Raw genomic sequence first — 25,056 nt, forward strand, 5'->3', positions numbered from 1 at the left:
TCCTCCCAGCCATGCTTCCTATACAGCCTGCAGAACTGTGAGACAATTAAACCTCTTTTCTTCATAAATCACCCAGTCTCAAGTAGTTCTTTATAGCAGTGTAAGAACAGACTAACACACATATTTTGTGTGTGCGTGGTGAGAACACTTAAAATCTACTCTCTGAGCAATTTTCAAATATACAATACATTGTTATTAACTACGGTCACCATGTGTACAATAGTTCACTTGAACTTATACCTACTTGGCCGCCACATTCTAGTTTCTAAAATGAGAGTGTTACATTAGCAGGATAACTAAGTTCCCTCCCAGTGCTAAAATGTTAAGTACAGAAGAAGAGAATTCTATAGTAATCCCTAAAAGTATTTTAAACCACTATTAAAATTTCCCTTTATACAATAATGATGCAGTAGGAAAATGAGTGTAATCTTGCCTTTCATTGTAATAGCCTAATCAAAAAGAAGACAACACTGAATGTAATAAAATTGTTAACTGCTCTGGGCTTGGTGGGCAGGATGAGCAAACGCAGTGAGAAGGCGTGAAGGGAAAAGGTGCTCTCTCTGATCACAATGAGAAGACAACAGTGCCTCCATCCATCATCATGCAGGGGCTCAGACAGTTGAGAGGAGCCCCAGGGTCAAGGGCTTAAACTTTCTGAGCTTTGAACCACTTGGGCAAACCACTCACCCTCCTTGCCTCCCAAAACCGACTTCTCTAAAACTATGAAAACTTCAGTGCTACCATGGATTAAAAAAAAAAAAAAAAAAATACAGTGGCTCACACCTGTAGTGCCAGCACTTTGGGAGGCCAAGATAGGAGGATCACTTGAGGCCAGGAGTTCAAGATCAGCCTGGGCAACTGAGCAAGATCCCATCTCTACAAAAAATTGAAAAATTAGCTGAGCATGGTTGTACACTGCTGTAGTCCCAGATACTTGGGAGGCTGAGGTGGGAGAATTGTTCGAGCCTGGGAAGTCAAGGCTGCCATGAGCTATGATCACACCACTATACTCTAGCTCAGATGACAGAGCAAAACCCTGTCTCAAAAAAAAATTATAAAAGATCTTTCCACCTAGTAATGTTTAACACTGAGTAGTTGGCAAAACTTGTCTGGGTATCAAGAGTGACTTGAGATAGGTAGGGGGATGGGCAGAGTTTGGGGGTCCTGAGATACAAGGACCAGTGCTCTGAGGCAGTGCCCTGGGAAGGATTAACAGCATGGCACCCCCATAGAGATGTGCCCCTAAACAAGGAATTCCAGCCTGGACAAAGAGGCCCATTCCCCAGGCAGCAAAAAGAAACAGTTGAGGACCACCCAGGTGCCATATGATTGGAACAGTGGACATTTCAGTGCAGCCCAAGTTCAGAGATAGCCAGTGACCAGGGACTCAGCCCCTCCTTTGCACTGCAGGAGATCCCTTCACCAGGGAAGAAAGCCCCAGAAAACACCAAGGTGGAATTTTCCACTCTACATGGATGGGAGCCTGGAAACAAAACTAGGCTGATTCAAAGAAAGCAAAGACATGTGTTACGTCTAGCACACCTGAGTTTGTGGGCTGTGAGACATTCTCATGCCATTCTACAGGGGGCCCCTTCTGTTCTTTCCTACTTGGTGGCTGGTGGGACTTGCTAAAACTCCTCACTTTTAATGTCTTCGTCCTTAAATCTGGATTTTCTAGAGGGATTGAAGAAGGATAGACCATTCAATCCAATCTTTTTTTTGTTTGTTTGTTTGTTTGTTTTTGAGACAGTCTCACTGTGTTGCCCAGGCTAGAGTGCAGTGGCATGGTCTCAGTTCGCTACAGCCTCCAACTCCCAGGTTCAAGCAATTCTCATGCCTCGGCCTCCCAAGTCTCTGGGATTACAGGTGCTTGCCACCACATCCAGCTAATTTTTGTATATTTAGTAGAAACGGGGTTTTGCCATGTTGGCCAGGCTGGTCTCAAACTCCTGAGCTCAGGTGATCTACCCACCTTGGCCTCCCAAAGTGCTGGGATTACCAGCATGGGCCACTGAACCCAGCCTTTTTTTTTTTTTTTTTTTTAGCTCGAGTGCAGTGGTGTGATCTCAGCTCACTGCAGCCTCCACCTCCCAGGTTCAAGCAATTCTCATGCCTCAGCCTCCCAGGTAGCTGGGACTACAGGTATGCAGCCACCACACCTGGCTCATTTTTTGTATTTTTAGTAGAGACAGGGTTTTACTGTGTTGGCCAGGCCAGTCTCAAACTCCTGACCTCAAGTGATCCGCCCACCTAGGCCTCCCAAAGTGTTGGGATTACAGGCATGAGCAACTGCGCCTGGCTGATCCAATCCTCATTTTACAGAAAAGCAAACTGATGTCTAGAGACTTGGAGCCACTTGCCAAGGTCAGCAAGTCGGTGACTGGGCTAGCACTTGAACCCAGGTCTCGCACTCTACCCTTGAATTCAATTCTCTTTTGGCTTCTATTCTATCTCCATAGCCACTTATCTCAGTGATCCAGTGTGTTTTGCTGGTTCATTGTTACATACTTGCTGTGCACTAGAGCTCTCTCTATGGAACACTTTTGTCCATTCCATAGGGAACGTTTCTAAGATTCTAACGTTTCTAAGGCAGGGGGCATTTCTTTGACGGGAGATTGCAATTGTTGAGCATGTTGTCATGTAAAACAGCTTTCCATGAGTGGACATAGGGAGGAAGACGGAGAAGTTCTTTGTTGTCCCTAATTTCCCCTGCTTCCTCGATGCTCACTATTAAAGGAAAATACTGGTTTCAAACAGTTTCGTGTGTTATCTTACTTCAAGCATGACAACCCACCTGCACAGGGTGTTTGCACACCCGCAGTCAGTATCCTGGGCCCGCCAAGCGTGCAAGTCCACAGGGTGGCGTCTGTCCTGCTCACGCCTCATCCTCCTCTCTCTCTCCATCTCCTCCCCCCATCTCCCTCCTTTTCTCTTTGTGCCTGATTTTTTCTTCTACTCCTGCACTCTTGGCTCAGGGTGGCTCTGCTCTTGCTGCCATCTTGTGGTATTAGAGAGAACTAAATTAGCCTGAGCAGGAAGTAGAAAAGTCCTAGAATATGGTTAAGTACAGTTAAAACCACTGTAATGTGATTCGGGAAGGGAGATCCATTCTGAATCTTGATCCACGTAACCAGGGCATCTTTAAGCACTTGAGTGTTTCCACGTACTGTGCATTCGCTACTCACTAGGAGTAGAGAAGGATGAGCTGGCCAAAGGCTCAGAAACAACCTTTATTCTTCTAATTTGGCTTCCTACAAATTGAGGGACACTGGATGGGCTCTACCAAATTAACCCACTGTGGTATTTTTGAGATCATTCTGTGCTATGTATTCGAAAGACAGGTCTTCCCTATCGACCTCAAATTTGACCATTATGGATGGATTCACGTCTTGGAGTTCTGAAGGCAGTCCCATTTTTAAGAATTACCTCCTAAGGTGTTAATTAGGTCCTTAAAAATAAATAGAACAATATTGTTCACAGATTGGAAGACTTGATGTGGTTAAGACAGCAATACTACCCAAAGCAACACACAGAGTCAATGCAATCCCTATCAAAATCCCAATTGCATTTTTTGCCAAAATGGAAAAACGCATCTTAAAATACAGAATTTCAAGGAATCAGAATAGCCAAAACAATCTTTTTGTAAAAAAAAAAAAGTTGACTGCTCTGATTCCTTGAAATTCTGTATCAAGACTTGATACAGAGCTACAGTACAGTAATCAAAACAATGTGGTACTCACACAAGAATATATATGTGTGTGCGTGTATATCAATAGAATAGAACAGAAATGAGAATCCAGAAATAAGCCTTCACATCTATAGTCAGTTGATTTTCAATAAGGGTGCCAAGACCATTCAATGGAAAAGAATGGTCTCTTCAATGAATGATGCTGGGAAAACTGAATATTCATACACCAAAGAATGCATTTGGATCCTTACCATACACCATATACAAAAATTAACTCAAAATGAATCAAAGACCTAAATTTTAAAAGCTAAAACTATGAAATTCTTAGAAGAAAACATAGAGGAAAATCTACATGACCTTGTATTTCTTAATATGACATTAAAAGCCCAGGCAACAAAATAGAATTTATTAAGATTACAAACTTTTGTACATTAAAGGATACTAGCAAAGTAGGAGATGGGGCTTGACTCTGGAAGCAGGGCTCAGACACTGGACCAAATTGAGGATTAGCTAAAACAGATCTGGGGCAGAAGCAGAGCAGCTTTCCATAAGACACACCCACTAGTGTGCCATTTCAGTTTACCATTACCAAGGCAACACTCCAATGTTACTGATCCTTCCCATGGCAATGACCCAGCAACCCAGAAGTTACCACCCTCATCCTAGAAATGGCTCCATAAATCGCCTCTTAATTTTCATATAATTAGAAGTCGGTAAAAGTTTAACTGAAAAACTACCTCTGAGCTGCTACTCTGGGCACGCTGCCTAAGGGGTAGCCCTGCTCTGCAAGGAGCAGTACCCTGCTGCTACTGTACATCACTGCTTCAATAACAGTTGCTGTTTAACATCACCAGCTCGTCCTTGAATTCTTTCCTGGGTGATATGGTTTGGCTGTGTCCCCACCCAAATCTCTTCTTGAATTGTAACTCCCACAATTCTCACATGTCATGGGAGGAACCCAGTGGGAGGTAATTGAATCATGGGGGCAGGTCTTTCTTGTGCTGTTCTCACGGTAGTGAACAAATCTCATGAGATCTGATGGTTTTAAAAAGAGGAGCTCCCAGGCCAGGCATGGTGCCTCACGCCTGTAATCCCAACACTTTGCGAGGCCGAGGCGGGCAGATCACGAGGTCAGGAGATCGAGACCATCCTGGCTAACATGGTGAAACCCCGTCTCTACCAAAAATACAAAAAATTAGCCAGGCGTGGTGGTGGGCGCCTGTAGTCCCAGCTACTGGGGAGGCTGAGGCAGGAGAATGGCGTGAACCTGGGAGGCATAGCTTGCAGTGAGCTGAGATCGCACCACCGCCCTGCAGCCTGGGCAACAGAGCGAGACTCCATCTCAAAAAAAAAAAAAAATGAGGAGCCCCCCTGCACAAGCTCTCTGTCTTTGCCTGCCACCATCCACCTAAGAGGTGACTTGCTCTTCCTTGCCTTCCATCATGATTGTGAGGCTTCCCCAGCCATGTGGAACTGTGAATGCTCCATTAAACCTCTTTCCTTTGTAAATTGCCCAGTCTTGGGTATGTCTTTGTCAGCAACAAATACACTGGGCAAAGCCAAGAACCCTCTAGAGCTAAGCCCCAGTTTTGGGGCTTGCCTTTCCTGTATCACTATTAAGAGCATTGAAAAGACAGCTCACAAAATGGAATTTCAATGTTTGCAAATCATATATTTGATAAGGATTTAATATTCAGAATATATAAAGAAGTATAACTCAACAACAAAAAGACAAAACTGCAATTCAGAAATGGGCAAAAGACTTGGATAGACATTTCTCCAAAGAAAATACGCAAATGACTAATGAGTTTATGACAAGATACCCAATGTCATTAGTCATTAGAGAAATTCAGATCAAAACCATAATGAGGTACCACTTCATACCCATTAGGATGACTTTTTTTTTTTTTTTTTTTTTTTTTTTGAGATGGAGTCTCACTCTGTCACCCAGGCTGGAGTTCAGTGGTGTGATCTCGGCTCACTGCAACCTCTGTCTCCCAGGTTCAAGCGATTCTCCTGCCTCAGCCTCCTGAGTAGCTGGGATTACAGGCTCATGCCCCCACACCCAGCTAATTTTTGTATTTTTAGTAGAGACAGGGTTTCATCGTGTTGGCCAGGCTGGTCTTGAACTACTGACCTCAGGTGATCTGCCTGCCTCAGCCTCCCAAAGTGCTGGTATTACAGGCATGAGCCATTGTGCCCAGCCGGCTATAATTTTTTAATGAAAAAATAACAGTTGTTGGAGAAGATGAGAAGAAATTGGAACTACTACACATTGTTGTTGGGAAGTGGAAATGGTACAGCCACTGTAGACACAGACTGGCCATTCCTCAAAAAGTTAAACATCGGATTTCCATGTGATTCAGCAAATTCACACCTAGATATAGACCCCAAAAAGTTAAAAACAAGGACTTGAACAGATGTTTGTACACAAATGTTCACAGTGTGCTATTCACAACAGCCTAAAGTGGAAACAACCTAAGCGTCCATTCACAGATGAGTGGCTAAACAAAATGTGGCACATAACACTATGGACTATAAGTTAGCTGTAAAAACAATGACATTCTGATACAGACTACGACATGGATGGACCTCAGTGCTAAGACACGGGGCTAAGAATGAGCGTGGTGGCGCACACCTGTAATCCCAGCACTTTGGGAGGCCAAGGCTATCCAAGAGGATTGCTTGAGCCCAGGAGGTCAAGACCAGCCTCAGCAACATGGCAAGACCCTGTATCTCCAAAAATAGAAAAGAAAAAAAAAAGTAACCAGATATGGTGGCAAGCACCTGTAGTCCCAGCTACTCAGGAGGCTGACGCAGGAGGATGGGTTGAGCTCAGAAAGTCAAGGCTAGAGTGAGCCGTGATCGCGCCACTGCACTCCAGCCTGGGCAACAAAGCGAGACTCTGTCACAAAAAAAAAAAAAAAAAAGTGCTAGTTGAAAGAAGGCAGACACAAAAAAATACTGCATAATTTCAAATTCAGAAACCATACAGACAAAAAGTGGTTACCAGGGCCTGGGGGAAGGAATAACGAGGCGTTACTGCATAATGGGTTTGAAGTTTATGTTTGAGATAATGAAACAGTTTTCTAAATAGGTAGAGGCAATGATTACATGGCATTGTGAATGTGATTAATTCCACTGAATTATATGTTACAAAACAATTAAAATTACAAATCTTATGTTATATATACTTTACCACCATAAAAACAATTTTAAAAAAATAGAAGTGGGAAAGACCACTTAACTAAACCCACAAGAATGAAAATGTCATAATAAATGGGAGTAAGAGAACAGGCTTGATGGTGGAGCTATCTTGAAAAATAACAGGCTGGGCACGGTGGCTCATGCCTGTAATCCCAGCACTTTGGGAGGCTAAGGCAGGAGGATTGCTTGAGCCTAGAGTTCAAGACCGGCCTGGGCCACATGGAGAAACCCCATCTCTACAAACAAAAACAAAAGCCTACAAAAATTAGCTAGGGTTACGCCTGTAGTTGCAACTACTCAAGAGGCTGAGGTGAAAGCATTGCTTGAGCCCAGGAGGTCAAGGCTGCAGTGAGCCGTGATCATATCACTGCACTCCAGCCTGGGTAACAGAGTGAGAACTTTCTCAAAAAACAAAAAGGAAAAGAAGCTTATTTCTATGATATTTAACATATTTCACATTATGTTTCAATGAGCATATTTTACATTGTGTTTCAATTAATTAGTAACTCAAAACAGAGACAAAATGAGGAGCCACGGTGACTCAGGCGTATTGTCCTGGCGCATAAGGAGGAGACGCTAGGCGTTCGAGGCCAGCTTAGGCAACATAGAAACCTCTCATCTATATAACCAAAAAAAAAAAGAAAAAAAAAAACAGAGACAAAAATTAAGTCTTCATTTTTTTCTCCCCCCAAAAAAATAATATCCTTCCCTTAAAGACACCCACGCTGAGCACACACATACCTCTACTGCGGGGCAGGAGGGATGTCTGAGTGCAGTCTAATTCGATGGTGGTCTGCTCCCTGGTGAATGATTTTGCACCTTGAGGTCTTTTGTTTCCCTAAGGTCATAAATATATGGGAAACCGAGAAACTTCTGGCCTCATAGGAAAAGTGGCTATAGCCCCGTGAGCAGTAGACAAGGCCAACTCCATGACCTGTGAGGCCCAGTGCAAGGTGAAAACGCAGGACCCTTGTGGAAAAGGTCTTAAGAGTTTCAAGACTGGCTGGACGCGGTGACTCACGCTTGTACTCCCAGCACTTTGGGAGGCCAAGGTGGGAGGATCACTTGAGGACAAGAGTTGGAGACCAGCCTGGCCAATATAGTGAGACCCCATCTCTACAAAAAAATTTAACAATGTAGGTGGCTGTGGTGACATGAGTCTGTAGCCCCAGCTGTTTAGGAGGTCAGGGAGGGAGGCTCGCTTGAACCCAGGAGATCGAGGCTGCAGTGAGCCATGACTGTACTGCTGCACTCCAGCCTAGGTGATAGAGCAAGACTGTCTCGAAACAAACAAACAAACAAAAAGGGTTAAGGCTATACCAGCAGAGTGTTTAACCACGGGCACTTCTGAGTGAAGGGCTCTGTGTGACACACCTAGGAAGCTGTCCCTGGCTGTAGCTAAGAGCCTAGAGTGTTCGGGTAGAAGTTCAGAGAGAAAAGAGGTACCTGAGTGGCCCCCAGGTACCAGTGGGGTTCGCAGAACTGACAAGGACACAATCAACTGACGGGCCCAACAGCCATCCCCATGCCTTCTCGCCTGCTGCTTCTCACTGCAGGGGCTGAAAACCTGTCTCTTCTCACAGTCTTTCACAGCTAAACGGAGCCTTCTGCTGGCTCCCCATGCTGATGGATGGGACGGATGGGAAATCTGCCAGGAGGCTTCAGAGAGTTTTTACTTTCCTGATAAAAGGAACAGCTCAGCCACCACCACCTGGGTTCCCCTTACTTGCCCTTGAATGCAATATCAAGTCTGTAGCTGCAACAGCCATCTAACAAGGACAAGATGATGTGCATGCGACCCCACACGCTAAGTGTGGCAGTGCAGAAGCATCTGCGTATGTCCTCCATCACACGGTGAGCAGCCCATACAAAGCTAGCACCCGCCCACCTCCAAGTCTGTCTCCTCCTGCCACCAAACCCACCTATCCCCACCCCTAACACCACCATCTTCCTATGGGGCACACACTCCATGCTTCTCCCCAGCCTGCACACCCACCCGACCAAACTTACCAGGCCCGGGTCAAGCTCCAGCTAAATGCTAGCTCATAACTCTTTCTTTCTTCTTTTTTTTTTTTTTAATTTTTTTATTTTTGAGACAGAGTCTTGCTCTGTCACCCAGGCTGGAGTGCAATTGCAATGGTGCAATCTCAGCTCACTGCAACCTTCGCCTTCTGGGTTCAAGCAATTCTCCTGCCTCATCCTCCCCAGTAGCTGGGATTACAGGCACCCACCATTACGTCCGGCTAATTTTTTGTATTTTTAGTAGAGATGGGGTTTCGCCATGTTGGCCAGGCAGGTCTTGAACTCCTGACCTCAGGTGATCTATCCACCTCAGCCTCCGAAAGTGCTGGCATTACAGGTATGAGGCACCACACCTGGCCCATAACTCTTCTTAAGGGCTCTTGGGAAATCCTGTTGGACTAAATACACTGGGTTGCATCCCCATCTTATTCTTCACTCATCCAAGGCCAAGCTAGGTTCAGCCCTGGGCATCCTGTCCAACGCAGAGAGAACAAAAGCAGCTCACTCTTACAGTGTTCTGTGTGCTCAGCTCAAAGTTTTCATCCATCCTCATTGGATCCTTGCCTATGAGGTAGATATTTTCATCTCCATCCGACCGAGGGGGAAACTGAGGCTCAGAGCAACTCTCTCACCCAAGGTCACTGCCCAGGTCTTGATCAGGAAGTATTCCCACACTCACACCCTGGAATCCTCATTGTACAAGATTTGGAACCTCAACTCAGCTGGACGCTGGAGAGCCTCACTGTCTTCTACCCGCCTCCTCCTGCAGGCGACTAAAGGCTCACAGTCCTTCTTCTCCCTCCTCCCATCTCCACGTCCTCCAAGTCTCCTGCAGTAAACAGTCCAGAAGGGCCCAGAGCCAAGGCAGAAACTTCATTAGCAAACCGCATTTCAGGGGCACTGTCGGGCCCTGCTATTTCAAAGCTGCCCTGAGTCCCGATGTTCCTATTAATGGGCAATGCATGTCCCACAGTCCAGCTTGATTTAGAAGACTGAGATGGCCTCCTCCAGGAAGCCAGCAATACAGCTCACTGCAGACTGAGTGAAGAGGGATGGCCAGGGAAGAGAAGGAACCTGCTGCGGGCCCTGATCTGGCCCAGGCGAAGGTGACAAGAGCAGCTGCTATTTACCGAGCACTCACTTCCCTTGTGCCAAGACCTTAGATAAGCACCTCATAGCCCTGAATGCCTCCAAACTGCCCTCTAAGTTGAAGACCATTATTCACATTTTACAAATAGGGAAACTGAGGCCCAGGGACATTAAGTCCCTTGCCCAAAGAGCCTGCACAAACAAGCAGCCTGGCAGAATTCTACCCTGGGCCCCCTCGACCTCCAAATGCTCAGCTTTTAATTCTTTAATTCTATGGACTCCCAGAAACCTGGTTTTGGGTAGGACACCCCCTAGCTAAGATGTCACTTTGCACAGAGATAAGGTTATAATGGCCATGGGTAATCAAGAACAAAAGTATTGACGAGGCACCATGGCTCACACCTGTAATCCCAGTACTTTAGGAGGCGGAGGCAGGCAGATCACTTGAGGCCAGGAGTTCCAGACCAACCTAGCCAACATGATAAAACCCTGTCACTACTAAAAATACAAAAATTAGCTGAGCATAGTGGGGCACATCTGTAATCCCAGTTATTCAGGAGGCTGAGGCAAGAGAATCACTCGAACCTGGGAGGCGGAGAAAAGAGAAAAGAAAGCAAGAGAGAAAGAGAAAGAGAGGAAAGAAAGAGAGGAAAGATAGAGAGGAAAGGAAGGAAGGAAGGAAGGAAGGAAGGAAGGAAGGAAGGAAGGGAGAAAGAAAGAAAGCTGTTCTCCCTTGAATGATAAGAAGCCCCCAAAGTCTTCCCACTGAGCCCTGAAGCCGGGGTGCAGCCCCCTACACCCAGACTGGGTTCCTCCCATTGTAGTCATGCTGATTTAAGACCCAGAGAAAGACCCTTACCCACGGGGGTTACTTTCAGGACTGCCATAACAAAATACATAGACTGGGTGGCTTAGAAACTACAGAAATGTGTTGCTCATAGTTCTGGAGGCTGGCAAGTACAAGATCAAGGCATCCGCAGATTTGGTGTCTGATGAAGGCCTTCCTCCTGGTCCATAGGCAGCTGTCTTCTCTCTGTGTCTTCATATGGCTGAAGGGGCAAGGAAGCTTTCCAGGGTTCCTTTTATAAGGGCACTAATCCCATTCATGAAGGCCCCACCTGCAAGACTTAATCACCTTCTCACACCACCTCCTCACACCATCACATTGTGGGTTAGAAGTTCAATGTATGAATTTAGGGGTTGGGGAGACATAGACATTCAGTCCGCTGCACCAGTGCTGCCCAAAGCCTGGCGGATCTCATCAAGACTCCTCAGCTGCAGGTTGTTGGGGTCACCCCTCTTGAGCTACAGTTAACTCGGGCTGTGTTAAAATAGGCTGGGCTACGTGGCGTACCCCTGTAATCCCAGCACTTGGGGAGGCTGAGGCTGGCAGATCACCTGAGGTCAGGAATGGCGAAACCCCATCTCTATTAAAAATACAAAAATTAGCCGAGTGTGATGGTGCATGCCTGTAATCCCAGCTACTGGGGAGGCTGAGGCAGGAGAATGGGAATGGCTTGGACTCAGGAGGCAGAGATTGCAGTGAGCTGAGATGGCGCCACTGCACTCCGGCCTGAGCAACAGAGTGAGACTCCATCTCAAAAAAATAAAATAAAATGAAGATCCCAGTCTAATTACTGTAATGATTTCAAAGCAGTGATGAGTAAAGGCAATATATTTTGAAACAGCACCAACAAGTGAAATGTAATAGGAAACTATAGGATTCTATTCACGACACAGTCAGACACTACTCACGCCATTGTGGTTTGTTGCCTATGTTCATAGTAGAAGGAAATGCTGTCTTTCAATTCATGGTTAATGAGAATAAAGACAATCACTTTCCCTATCCAAGTTCAAAGGAGTCTGTGGTCCCCAGGCTGAGAACCCCAGCCAAGAGGTTCTTTGCTGTCTTCTAGGCTAGAGCTTTGTAATCTGAATGTGTCAGGGTAATGTCTCCTGGGTTTGCCAAATCCTCAATGAATCACCCAGTTCTCCCCTATCCTTCTTTCTCAAGGATCATCTCCCATCTCAAGATAATCCAGATACTGCCCTTCTACTCTCTGCATCTATGAATTCGACTGTTAGATTTCGCTTACTAGTGAGATCCTGCAGTGTTTTTCTTTTTGTGTTTGGCTTATTTCACTCAGTATAATGTCCTCCAAGTTCATCAAGGTTGTTGTAAATGGCAGAGTTTCCCTTTTGGAAGGCTGAGTAATCTGTGTATATATACCACAGTTTCGTTATCCATCATCTGCCCTGAACACCTGGGTTGTTTTCATATCTTGGCTATTGTGAATAATGATGGAATGAGCATTGGAGTGCAGCTGTCTCTAGGTATCCAGATTTAGTTTCTCACCCTGAATGTTGAAACCTTAATCTCCTGCAGGGTTTATCCCAGGATCACATCCAGGATTGTCCTAGGCAAGTTCCTGTTCAAGCTTGGAGTTACTCATCACCTCCTCGCTGAGGCCTCTGTGACTCCATGGGATGCATTAGTGGTTTCTCTGTCCCAGGCTCCACCTCCCGACGCAGCACTGACCACCCCATCCCTGCCTCCACTGACCTAGTTCCTGGGCTGGAACTGGAGTGAGACTGACATGTGACTTTGGGAGTTAAGGCAATGGAGAGCTGGTGTTGCGAAATGGAGCAGTCCCACTGCTTTCCTGCCCTGCCCCACTGACCCTGAGGCCACGTGTTCTCTCTGGGGAAGGGCTGCCCTCCTCCTAAGAAGAACAAGAAGCAAGCTTGATTGTGTTTCGCCACTGCGAGTCCAGGGTTTGTCTGTTGTGGCGCTGGCATTAAACACCCTGGCACACTCAGACCTCAAAGCCCAAGCCTAGAAGACAGTGAAGCAACCTGGTAGATGGTAAGTGATGAAATATTCTGCTTTTAATAACTTTTTTTTTGAGACTGTCTCACTCTGTCACCTGGCTAGAGTGCAGTGGCGAGATCTCAGCTCACTACAACCGCCACCTCCTCGGTTCAAGCGATTCTCATGCCTCAGCCTCCCATGTGGCTGGCACTACAGACATGCACCACCACACCTGGCTAATTTTTTTATTTCTAGTAGAGACTGGGTTCCACTATGTTGCTCAGGCTGGTCTCGAACTCCTGACCTCAAGTGATCCACCCAACTTGGCCTCCCAAAGTGCTGGGATTACAGGAGTGAGCCACAGCACCCGGTCAATAATGTTTTTGTTTAATTTTTTTTTTAAGCTAGCTAACATTAACTGAGGTCATTCTGAATTAGGTATTGTTCTAAGAATGCAACAGTCATGAAGTCATTTAATCCTCACACCCCATACCTATGGGACTGGTACCTATTATCTCACTCCCATTAACAGATGAGAAAACAGAGGCACAGAGAGGTATAGTAACTTGTCCAAGGTCACACAGCCACAAAGCATTGAAGCCAGGATTTCAACTCAGACAGCCAGACTCTGGGGCCCACACACTCACTTCTTCACTAAGAATGGCAGCTGGGCACGGTGGCTCACGCCTGTAATCCCAGCATTTTGGGAGCCTGAGGCGGGCAGATCACGAGGTCAGGAGATCAAGACCATCATGGCCAACGTGGTGAAACCCCGTCTTACTAAAAATACAAAAATTAGCTGGGTATGGTGGCATGTGCCAGTAATCCCAGCTACTCTGGAGGCTGAGGTGGGAGAATCGCTTGAATCCATGAGGCGGAGTTTGCAGTAAGCCGAGATCATGCCACTGCACTCCAGCCTGGTGACATAGCAAGACTCGGTCTCAAAAAAAAAAGAAGGCAAATGCAGGATTCACTGGTGAGGCATGCAACCTCAGACAGAGTTGGTCAATGACTGCAGCCCTGGCGAAGCAGGTGAGTGGTTTGGGAGCAAAGGAGCAATAGCAGCAATGAAGAGGCTCAGAAGGTCTCTGCCAGTCCTCAGCCAGGTAGCTGTGATAGGCTGAATGAGGGCCCCCAAAGATGTGCGCATCTTCATCCCCACACCTGCACATACGGCAAAGGGACCTTGCAGATGGGACTAAGTAAGGGTCTTGAGATGGGAGATGATCCTGGATGATGCAAGTGAGCCCAGTGTCATGACAAGGGTCTTTATAAGAGGGAGGATCCTTCTAACAGGAGGCAGAAGGTCAGAGTGGAGAAAAAAGTGACAGCCGAAGCAGGGAAAGGGACTGGAGGGTGCTGCTAGCTGTGAAGACGAAGGAGGGATATATATAATTTCAGAAAATTATATATATCCATGTATTGTGTTTGTTCGTGTGTGTGTGCGTGTGTGTGTATATATATACACACACACAGAGAGAGAGAGAGAGAGAATAAGCAGGAGGAGGAGGAGGAAGAAGAGGAGGAGGAGAAGGGGGAGGAGGAGGAAGAGGAAGAAATCAAATATAAGATTAACATTTGAGGAATCTGGGTGAAAGGTATAAATAATTTGTTGTACTCTTTGTAACTTCTCTATAAGATCTCAAATTAATTTAAAATAAAAATTTTAACACACAAAAAAAGGAAAGGAGCCAGGGTTCAAACTTGATTTGGGGCTTTCCATAGGAGACCAGGGTTGCACACTGGCTCCCAGGGTCCCAGAGTTCATCTCAGGTCAATCTGAGGCTCTCTCAAACTCAACTAAAACATACTCCACAAAAACAGCATGAGAATTAAGCCCTCTAGCCAGGAGAATTATGGTGGTGATGCTTTCATTGAAGCAAAGGCTGTCCCCTCATTTTTACTTTAGGGGAATTTAGATTTTGGTACGTGGGATTTTCTTGGAGTCATCGTGCTCATATGAAGGCAGAATAGGATATTGAGTTAGAATCCTGGTTGTACCATTTAGTTGCCGTATGACTTTGAACAAGCAAATTGAATTTTCCGTGCTTCAGTTTCCTCACCTGTAAGATGAAGATCATAATAGTAGACATCACATAGGGTTGTTATGGATTAAATCCATTAAAATGTATGTAAAGACCTGGGGACAGCGCCTGTCACAGGAGTAATGCTCTGTAATCGCTGCTTATCATCATCACCACCATCATCACCAAGATTAATAGGATTTCCATTAAGATTCTTGACTTTAGAGTCAAGAAATCCAACTTGGAGCCAGTGATGCATGTAGCACTTACTCATTGGTGACACTGAGTTAGTTACTTGTCCCATCAAACCACAGCGTCCTTATCTGGAAAATGGGAATGATACTAACCACTGGGCATGTGACATACTCAGCCTGGTGCTGGGCACACAGGAGCCCTCACTGATGGCTGGGAGAAAAATTACCTGGAAAACCCATTCAGGTAGCTATTATTTTAATAAAAAGAAAGAAAATAACAAGTGTTGGTGAGGATGTAGAAACATTGGATCCCTGTGCACTCTCGGTGGGGATGTAAAATGCTCTGGGAACAGTATGACAGTTCCTCAAAAATTAAAATAGAATTACTATATTGTATTTGCTCTGGCTGCCTTAAGAAAATATCTGGCCAGGTGCGGTGGCTCACACCTGTAATCCCAGCACTGTGGGAGGCCGAGGCAGGCGGATCTCCTGAGATCAGGAGCTCAAGACCAGCCTGGCCAACATGGTGAAACCCCGTCTCTACTAAAAATACAAAAAAAATTAGCTGGGTGTGGTGGCCTGTACCTGAAGTCCCAGCTACCTGCTACGCTGAGGCAGGAGAATCACTTGAACCCCGGGGGTGGAGGTTGCAGTGAGCCGAGATCACACCACTTCACTCCAGCCTGGGCGACAGAGCGAGACTCCATCTCAAAAAGAAAAAAGAAAATATCATAGACCAGGTGACTTAAACAACGGATATTTACTTCCAACAGTTCTGGAGCCTGGAAGTTTGGGATCAGAGTGCCAGCATGGTCTGGTTCTTGTGAGACCCCCATCCCTGGCTTACAGGCAGCTGTCTTCTTGATACTCCCTCACACGGCCTTTCCTCATTGCCTGTATGCACAGGGAAGAAGAGACAGAGATCCCTGTTTCTCCTCTTCTTATAAGGCCACCCATTTCATCAGATTGGAACTTCATCCTTATGACCCCTTTTGATTTTTTTTTTCTTTTGAGATGGAGTCTCACTCTGTCACCCAGGCTGGCGTGCGGTGGCGCTATCTTGGCTCACTGCAACCTCGCCGTCCAGGGTTCAACGGATTCTCTTGCCTCAGCCTCCCAAGAAGCTGGGACTACAAGACCATGCCACTATGCCTTGCTAATTTTTGTATTTTAGTAGAGGCAAAGTTTCACCATGTTGGTCCAGCCTGGTCTCAAACTGCTGACCTCAAGTGATCCATCTACCTAGGCCTCCCAAAGTGCTGAGATTACAGGCATGAGCCACAGCACCCGGCCCCTTATGATCTTAATTACCTCCTAAAAGCCCTATCTCCCAATATGGTCACATTGCAGGTGAGGGCTTCAACATATGAATTGGGGAGCGGGGAGTTCAGTCTAGCTCGTATGATCCGGCAATCCTGCTTCTGGAGATACACCCAAAAGAAGTGACAGCAACGTCTGAAAGAGGTATTCGTACACCCATAACTCATAACAGCTCTATTCACAACGACCAAGAGGTGGAAGCAACACACAGGTCCACTGATGAATGAACAGATAACAAATCGAGAACCAAATGTGGTGCATACATACAGTGAAATATGATTCACCCTAAATAGGAAGAGAATCCTGACACAGCTACAACATGGGGAAACCTTGAGGACATTATGCTCAGTGAAATAAGCCAGGCACAAAAAGGCAAACACTGCATGCTTCCACTTATAGGAGGTACTGGACTAGTCAAGTTCTTAGACACAGAAGGTAGAATGGTGAGTGCTACAGGCTGGAGGGAGGGGAAAATGGGAAAGTTCTTGTTTAAAGGGTACAGTTCCAGTTTTGCAAGATGAAAAAGTACTAAAGATTGGTTGTAAAACAATGTGTATATACTTAACACTTAGCTTAGATAGAATTGAAATGGTAAATTTTATGGTATGCATTTTTACTGCAATAAAAAACATTAAAAATAAATTATCTGGAAATGTCTCCAGCATTAGAACGAGGGACCAAAATAGACCACTAGGGGGCGTTCTACACACACACTCCCATTTTATTTCTCAGCCTTCCCTGCTGGACTCCCGCGGTCCATTTGTAGAGCGGGGAAAAGAACTAGGGTTCCTCTCTCCTTTCTGCTCCCCCTCCCTTCCCCAGATGGACCAGCTCTGCATAAGCAACACACACACACCACACACACACACACCCCTCCCCCCAACTCCCTCTCTTAGTCCCCTAGCCACACCAAACTTCCACCACACCCCAGGCCACACTAACTCTAAACCCCATTCTTTCTCTGGGTCCCTTCCCTCCATGCTGGAGACACAGCGAGTCCCAGATTGAGTGCTCCCACCTCGCCTGGCTGCCCACAGGCCTTCTCAATGGCCCAGGGGCTGGGGAAGAGGGGAGAGGAGGCAAGGACCCATCCACCCAAACTGTAGAGGAGAGAAACTGTGGTCCCCAAAGAAAAAGGGACACCACAATGGAAATAGATCAGTACCTCACATCCCAGGTGCAAGAGCTCCAACGTCAGCCAGACCTGGGGTTTTCAGGCTCAACTGCTCACTGTGTATGCCATAACCTCTACTGCCTCCGTTTCCCCACCTGTAAAATCTGTAATAACGTCTGTCAGGGTTTTTGGGAGGACTAAAAGAGCATAATAAGGTGGCTCACAGCTGTAATCCCAGCACTTTGGGAGGCCGAGGTGGGTGGATCACTTAAGGTCAGGAGTTTGAGACCAGCCTGGCTAAATGTACAAAAATTAGCCGGGGCCGGGCGCGGTGGCTCACGCCTGTAATCCCAGCACTTTGGGAGGCCGAGGCGGGCGGATCACAAGGTCAGGAGATCGAGACCACGGTGAAACCCCGTCTCTACTAAAAATACAAAAAATTAGCCGGGCGCGGTGGCGGGCGCCTGTAGTCCCAGCTACTCAGGAGGCTGAGGCAGGAGAATGGCGTAAACCCAGGAGGCGGAGCTTGCAGTGCGCCGAGATCGCGCCACTGCACTCCAGCCTGGGCGACAGAGCGAGACTCCATCTCAAAAAAAAAAAAAAAAAAAATTAGCCGGGTATGGTGGCTCATGCCTGTAGTCCCAGCTACTTGGGAGGCTGAGGCAAGAGAATCACTTGAACCTGGGCAGAGGAAGTTGCAGTGAGCTGAGTTCATGCCACTGCACTCCAGCCTGAGTGACAGAGCGAAAGACCCTGTTTCAAAAATAAAGAAAAGAAAGAGTATAATAAAATCCCTGTACCTAGAAATCACTCCATGAATGGGCTAACTACTATTCCATGCCCCTTAGCTGGTGCTGGCCTGGGTCCCCTTCCACCTCCCAGGGGCTTCTGTTACACGAGCACCCACCCTCGAGTTTGCACTTTCTCTTAAGAAATCTTTCTCGAAGAAACTCACACCATGATCTTCTGACCACAGGGCACTGATTTCACCAGGTAGGAATCACTGGCTTACAAGTAATAGAAACCCAGTTAAATCATCTCAAGGAAACTGGGGTGCCTCATGGAACCTAAGGAAAAGTTGAATAGCCAGTCGCTGGAAAGAGCAGATTCGAGATTTGAACCCCTTGGGGAATGCAGGAAACATTCTCCCTCTCTTCTCCCCCATCCCGTGTCTCCATCTCTCTCCCTCCCTACGCCTGCTTCTCACATGGCTGCACTCACTTCCTCCAGCTTGCCATTCCTACAGCATGTCAAGCACCCTCCCACCTAGCGGCCTTTGCACCTGCTGTGCCCTCTACCCTGTGCCCTCTTCCTCAGATCTCCCCTTATTCACTATTCTCTCCTTCAAGTAATGGCTTAGATGTCACCTGGGAGTACCTTCCCTGACCAGCTGATTAAAGTTGCAACCCCAGTCTGGACAACATGGCCAAACCCCGTCTCTACAAAATAAACAAAAATTAGCCGGGTGTGGTGGTGCACACCTGTAGTCCTAGCTACTCGGGAGGCTGAGATGGGAGGGTCAATTGAGCAAGTGAGGTTGAGGCTGCAGTGAGTTGTGATCATGCCTCTGCACTCCAGCCTGAGCAAGAGAGCAAGACCCTGTCTCAAAAGAAGAAAAACAGCAATCATATCTCCACCCCCAGCATGATCTGGATGATCTAGCCCCTCCCTGCTTACTCGCTTATTTCTTTAATCTTGATCAACAAAAAAGGGGGTTAATAATACTTTCATCATCTTTTAATTAATTGGTTAATTTTAAGAATGGCTGGGCAAGGCCAGGCGCGGTGGCTCAAGCCTGTAATCCCAGCACTTTGGGAGGCTGAGACGGGCGGATCATGAGGTCAGGAGATCGACACCATCCTGGTTAACACGGTGAAACCCCGTCTCTACTAAAAAATGCAAAAAAAAACTAGCTGGGCGAGGTGGCGGGCACCTGTAGTCCCAGCTACTCAGGAGGCTGAGGCAGGAGAATGGCGTAAACCCAGGAGGCGGAGCTTGCAGTGAGCTGAGATCCGGCCACTGCACTCCAGCCTGGGCGACAGAGCAAGACTCCATCTCAAAAAAAAAAAAAAAAAAAAAAAAGAATGGCTGGGCACCGTGGCTCACACCTGTAATCCCAGCACTTTGGGAGGCCAAGGCAGGAGGATCACTTGAGCCCAGGAGTTCAAGACCAGCCTGGATAACAAAGGGAGACCCTATCTCTACAAAAATAAAATAAAATTATTTTATGCTGGTACGTGTCTGTAGCCCCAGCTGAGGCAGGAGAATTGCTTGAGCCCAGGAACTGGAGGCTGCAGAGTGCTGTGATCGCACCACTGCACTGAAACCTGAGCAATAGAGCGAGACTCTGTCTCTTAAAAAAGAAGAAGAATGTAATAAACACCAGTGAAACCACTACCCAAACAAAAGCTAGGATCTCCACAGTGACTTACATCTTACCATATGGTCCCCCAACCCCCAGCGCCACGTTCCCCTCTTAATCCTCATTCTAAATCCTGTATTTATTCTTCCCGTTTCCCTTTCATACAGTCTATTATCGCATATGTGTGCCTATAATTGTAGTTGCCTTTGACTTTATAAAAAGGGAATATGTTTATGTAAGAGGAAATTTTTCATTGAATATTTTATTCCAAAGCTCCATCCATAGTTCCTTCATGTTGAGTGCCGTGTAATATTTCATCGTGGGAGTTAAACCATAGTTTATTCATTTGCTCTCTCACAGATGGGCATTTGGGTTACTTCCCAGCTTTGGCCACTGTGAATAGAGCTGCTATAAACATCCTTCTACAGGACTCCTGCTGTAAATGGGCAAGAATTTCTCCAAGGTCCATACTCCAGAGTAGAACGGGTGGACTGCAGGGTGTATATGTGCTTAACTCTCAGAGATAAAGCTGGGCTGTTTTCCAACATGGTTGCACCAAGTCACGTCCCCACCAGTAATGTCTAAGAGGGCTTAATTTTTCTCCACAGCACTTACATTACATGATGCACTCTATATTTATGCATTTATTTACTTTTTTTCTCCTGCCACCTAGAAGGTCAGCTCTAGGAGAGCAAGTATTTTGTGTCTTTTATTTGTCACTGTATCTTCAGTGCCTAGAATGGTATCTGGCACATAGTAGGTGCTCAGCAAACAGCATCTGATTAGATGAGTAAATGGATGGTTCTAAATGGGCCCTAAAAGCTCACAGTATCGCATATGATTAGCCCAGCTACCTAGAGACAGGCTGACAACCATCTCTCAGTTTTAATCCCTTAAATCCAGGGAAAGAACCATTGGCCAAAGCCTACAAACACCTGGACCCCCCAGCCAACTACATGTTTCTGAGGGTGGGGCTTGAACGTGAGTGATTTGTATGCACTCTGCAGGAGATTCTCACGTGAATCCAGCGTGGGACCCAGCGCTGTGGGGTGGGGAGGGCGTTCATCTCACCATCTCGCCCATAGATGCTCAAGCTGCTTTCAACTCCGGCTGTATGTGAATTTCAGAGCAAGACCCCGGAAAGAATCTGTGCTCACCTGGAACCAGCCTCTGGCTGGTGATGGGGAGACACTGCTCCCAGGAGCCATGACCTGGACACGCGGCCACGAGAGCAGTGCCCAGCCTAACCTCACGCCCGCAGACCGTCCTCGCTGAGGAAGGCTGGCTGTGGATACCACCCTTCTGAGGCTTCTCCAATTCCACCACCCATTCTCAGCAGGCAGCAAAAGACCTTTCACCACTCCCACCCCACCAGGGTCCTGTAGGCCCAAGGAACACTCTGACTTCCAGGGGCCCCATTTCAGTCCCCAGAGACACCTAAACAGTCCTTCTCACTCTGTTTCCTGTTTTCCACTTAAACTTTTTCTCAGCTGCTGAAGGGGAGGTCACAGCTGGTCTGCACAGAAGGATGTAGAGGGCTGGCGAGAAGGGCTCAAAAGAGCCTAACCTACTCGGCTCCACAGGCTGGGGACAGGGGTGGCATGTGTCTCCCAGGGCTCATACCCTAATTGCACATGCCCCTAATACCGCCTTCAGTGTCACTCATTTTGTTTTGTGTCCCCTTCCAGACTCTCCTGTACCTAGACCAGGGCTGGACATACAGTAGGTACTCAATAAAGTCTAGTTAATTCCAGGCTCTTTCCAACACAAATCAAATCACATCAAATTTTTAGTAACTCCCCATGACTCTTAGGATAAAATCACAAATCCATACTGGGTCTTCCAAGGCCCTGTATGGTAGCCCTGCCTCATCTGGCCCCAGGCTCACCCCTCTTCTTTCTCAGTGGTTACTTGGTCTCCTTTCTGTTGCTCTAACACACCAAGCTCTTTCCCACCTCTGGGCCTTTGCACATTCCTGTTTCCTCTGATGTAATCATTCCCCCTCCTACCCCACTCAGCCACATTAAGACCTGTGAATCCTTCAGGGAGTAGCTGAAACATCAACTCCTCTGAGAAGCCCTCCCTGATTTCTTAGACCTGATAGGACCCCTGTTAGATGTCCTCATGATATCCTGAACTTTTACTTCATAGTCTTAGCAAAAGTTTGGAATTACACTTTGTGTGATTCTTTGATTCATGTCTAACTTTCTCACTAGACTCTGAGACCCAGGATGGCAGAGGCCATGCTGCTTGGGTTATATCTGTATCTCAGTTCATAGCCCAGTGCCTGGCACATAGGAGGGCATCTGGTAGTTTTTGGATGGATGGATGGATGGATGGATGGATGGATGGATGGATGAATAAGTGGATAAGAGGAAGGAAGGGGCCGGGTGCGGTGACTCACACCTGTAATCACAGCACTTCGGGAGGTCGAGGTAGGCGGATCATGAGGTCAGGAGATCGAGACCATCCTGGCCAACGTGGTGAAACCCTGTCTCTACTGAAAATACAAAAATTAGCTGGGCGTGGTGGCACGTGCCTCTAATTGCAGCTACTTGGGAGGCTGAGGCAGGAGAATCGCTTGAACCAGGGAGTCGGAGGTTGCAGTGAGCTGAGATTGCGCCACTGCACTCCAGCCTGGTGACAGAGCAAGACTCCATCTTAAAAAAAATAAATAAACAAAAAGAGGAAGAAAGGAAGGAAGGGAGAGACAGAGGAGGGGAAGGAAGGAAGGTGGGAAGTTTCATACATGAATGCATAGATGAATGGATGAATAAATGGATGGATGGATGGATGGATGGATGGATGGATGGATAGATGATGGCTGGGTGGGTGTATGGATGAATGGATGATGCATGAGTGGGTGGATGGATGAATGACTGGATGGGTGGATGGATGGAGGATGGGTGGATAGATGAATGGATAGATAGGTGGATGGATGAGTGGATGGTGGATGGCAGAACAAAAAAAAAATGAATTAGTCTCTTTCTGCCATCTTTCTGAGCTGCTATAATGGTGCATGTGAACATCCTGGCCAATGCTCTCAATAGCATCAACATGCTGAGAAGAGAAGCAAACACCAGGTAGTTTTAGGTTGTGTTCCAAAATCGTCATCTAGTTTCTAAGTGTGATAATGCAACTTAGTTTATATCAGTGACTTTGAAATCATCAATAATCACAGAGCTAGAAAAATCACTGTGGACCTCACAGGCAGGTTAAACAAGTGTACAGTGACAAGCCCCAGGTTGATTTGCAACTCAAAGATCTAGAAAAATGGTACCCCTATCTCCTTTGGTTTCATTGTCCTGACAACCTCAGCTGGTATCAGGGACCATAAGGAAGCAAGACAAAAACACATAAGGGGGAAAATCCTGGGATTGTTTTTCTAGGGATGTAATAAATTTATATAAATAAAATGCCTCAATGGACCAAAAAAAAAAAAAAAAAACAGTTCATGATTGATTGCTTTTGTCCTATTGACTTCCTCATTGGCATCTGAGCCATCCCTCCAGTGAATTGTGGGCTCCTTGGTGGCCAAATTCCTTCCCTCTCCTTGGAAATCTTTTCTCCCCAAGTTCCCTGGGAGCAGTTTTGCATTCCCAGATGTTCCAAACCCAGTTGAGAGGGGCCATTAAGGGCCACACTGCACCAGATCCTCAGCTGGATGCCATCCATTAGTCACTCAACAAACACAGAGGCAGCATGGTGCTATGGGAGGTGCAAAAGCATTTGGGACACAGATCCTAGCTCTGCCACTTACTCCCTGTGGGAACTTGGGTAAGCTACTTAGCCTCTCTGAGCTTCAGGAGGTTTTCTGTTTCCATGTGTAAAATGAGGACAATATTACCTTCCTTGTGGGGCAGTTGTGAAGAGTAGTAAGTATTACATAAGTGCCTGGCACATAATAGGCACTCAGTAAATGACACCCTTATGTAATGGGCACCAGCCATACCACACCAAGATGAATATGATGGCTATCTCACTCTAGCAGGGACAGATTTCATTTAAGAGGCTAATTGTGACACAGGGTGTCATGTCAAGTTATGGGCAAAGGAACACAGAGGAAGATGGGATGAATTCAAGAAAGGCTTCCTGGAGGAGGTGACATTTAATCAGACCTTAAATAGCATTTGACAGGAAGTCCAGAGACTTGTGTTCTTTTTTCCAATTTGCTGCTAAATCACCATGCGACCTTGAGTCAATCTCTTCTCCACTGTGGGGTCCCCAGATCCTTCTATAACATAAGGTGGTTGAGCATCTGCTCTGAACCTGTTCAGTCATAATATCCTGGGAGAAGAATCTGCTGACAGCCAGTGCCCTTCTTCCCAGACACACAAGACACACAACGCCTAGACACACAAGTTTGCCTGTAATGGGAGAGGGGGACTTCATGGACCCCAGAAGGCCATCCATGGACCCTAGGCTAAAATCCCAGAACTCAGTGATCCTGTGGGAGTATTGTCAGTACTGTCATACTGCAGACTTGGCCCTGCCGTATGCAAAGCCTCTCTCTGTAGTCTGCAGCAGGAGAAAGAAAGCAGAATCATTGACCCAATATGAAAAAGCCCATCCAACACTGGGCTGCTGGTCAGAGCAGGGGCCTGGGGAGGGGAGGTCCCTCCAGCAGGCCGGAGAGCCAGAGCTGGGTTCTGGGAAAGCACCCCTGAGCAGCCTGCCCCTGCCCCTGCCTAGTGTATCCCCATCTGCCCTGGGGAGGCAGGCGTGGGCTGCTCTGGGCAGGCGCCCAAACAGGTCACTGACCTCCGTCAGCCACCCAGGCTAGAGTTCCCGGATGCATCCTTCATCTTCCCCAATCTAAACACCCAAAGGCCCCGGGTGGTCCACCCCCCTCCCAGCCGACGTGTGTCTCAGCTGCATCCAGCTTGCTGGAGGAGAGAGGAACCGGCCATCCCATTAACACTTGAGTCGCTGCCATTTCCAGTCTTCCCTTCCATCCAACCAATGCTCACCCACCATTTATTGAGCACTAGTTGTTTGCAGGTGGCTGTGAATGACATGGCAGAAAGCCTGCCCTTCTCTTCCTCCAGGTTCTTACCTCCTGGCCAGGGTCCCCTCCGCTGGTCCCACCCCCTCTCACCTGGAGCAGGTGGGTGCTTTGGGGGAAGTGGGCTTAGGGCTAGGAACTGGGTACTGGCAGGAGATTCAGATTGGGGTTGGTGTCTGGGCACCGCTCTAAGCTTCTGTGATCCTGGGCCTGGGTCTT

At 47.0% G+C, this 25,056-nt stretch overlaps 1 protein-coding gene across 1 annotated transcript in view; it reads left to right on the forward strand.

Annotated features, from left to right (window-relative positions):
* CFAP73 (cilia and flagella associated protein 73) overlaps positions 1-25,056 on the forward strand; it is a 200,466-nt gene that overhangs the window by 72,998 nt on the left and 102,412 nt on the right. The gene's annotated exons all lie outside the window — the stretch shown is intronic.

Source organism: Macaca mulatta, chromosome 11 (genome assembly GCF_049350105.2).
Source record: "Macaca mulatta isolate MMU2019108-1 chromosome 11, T2T-MMU8v2.0, whole genome shotgun sequence".
Taxonomy (NCBI): Eukaryota; Metazoa; Chordata; class Mammalia; order Primates; family Cercopithecidae; genus Macaca; species Macaca mulatta.